Source organism: Sphaeroforma arctica (assembly GCF_001186125.1).
Source record: "Sphaeroforma arctica JP610 unplaced genomic scaffold supercont1.179, whole genome shotgun sequence".
Taxonomy (NCBI): domain Eukaryota; class Ichthyosporea; order Ichthyophonida; genus Sphaeroforma; species Sphaeroforma arctica.
The window spans coordinates 13,173-14,412 of record NW_014040379.1 but is presented as its reverse complement, the minus strand read 5'-3'; positions in this window follow the sequence as shown (position 1 = coordinate 14,412).

Here is a 1,240-nt window from a genome sequence, read left to right as displayed (position 1 = left end):
TCGTTTTATTGACAAATTATAGGAGTTGATTTCCCTCAGAGCCGGATAGCTGAAAGGATCTTGCAAATTACGACAAGAGCAAAGTCTTCCGAGCACAGATAAGTGAAAAGAAACCTCCCCTTCCGTTTTGCTCGGTTTGATACGCTTGCGTGATTTACATATATATATATAAATTTATTTTTTATGCAGATTTATTATTATTATTATAAATCTAGAGCAAATTGGAGTGATTAGTAATATATGCAGAAATTAACAGGTGCCCAGTTTATTTAGATGATGAGCATTTTTCTTCTTCTTCTTCTTTTTCTAGAACAAATAGTTATCCGACCATCCGGTCGAATACTCTACTTCTATTCAAAAAAATAAAAATAAAAAACTTTATATATATATATGTATATATAAATTTATATACATTTTTTCCCCAATAAGTTTTATATAATTTACCTCCACGGATAATGTCGCCCAGTTCGTAGTTGGTCTGTACGTAGGGTTTAATTTAAAATATCGACAATAATTCCCAACAACCATTCACTCTTCTTTTGATTCTTTAATCCATCTTCGGTCCGAAAATCCAGATACTTCAATTCCAATGCGACTTTTCAGGCCGTCGTTGGCAATCAAGGCCTCCCTCTGACTAATTAGCAGCCCATAGGACGTGTGAACAATGTTTTGACTGGCATAGTCAGTCCGCACAACACGAACATGATGCAGTATCACAGTTAGGGGTATAGAAGAACGTAATTTGGCGCAGAGAAGGTCGATATGGCAGATTCTCATAGGTGTGGGCGAGTACAGCGACGACAATGGGTAGATAGAGGTGATCGAGAAAAGCGGGTAGCAATGTAGAATCGACAGTGTCAGACGACGTAGAATGGAAACGAATGAATTAAGCGCGCGTGAGACAGTTAGCGATGCAGAAGAGGAGCTATGTACAGTTTGGGAGAAACTGAGACAGAAATAATGCGATTTCAACTCGTATTTTCAACAAATATCAACTACTGGAGCAAGTTTTGGTAATTAATTGGCTAGACGAAAAGACTGGCATGGTTAGAAAATCGATTTTTCGAAGATATCTCCGAGTCGAATGTTTGGCCATCGTTGCATGCGCGAACTTCGATGGTCACGAAAGCATAGAAGAAGAAAATATATCACGGAGAAAAATGAACCCACGACCAGCACACAACTAGCAGACATATTAACCGATGTTACAAGCTAGAATATACTTTCATGTATATATATA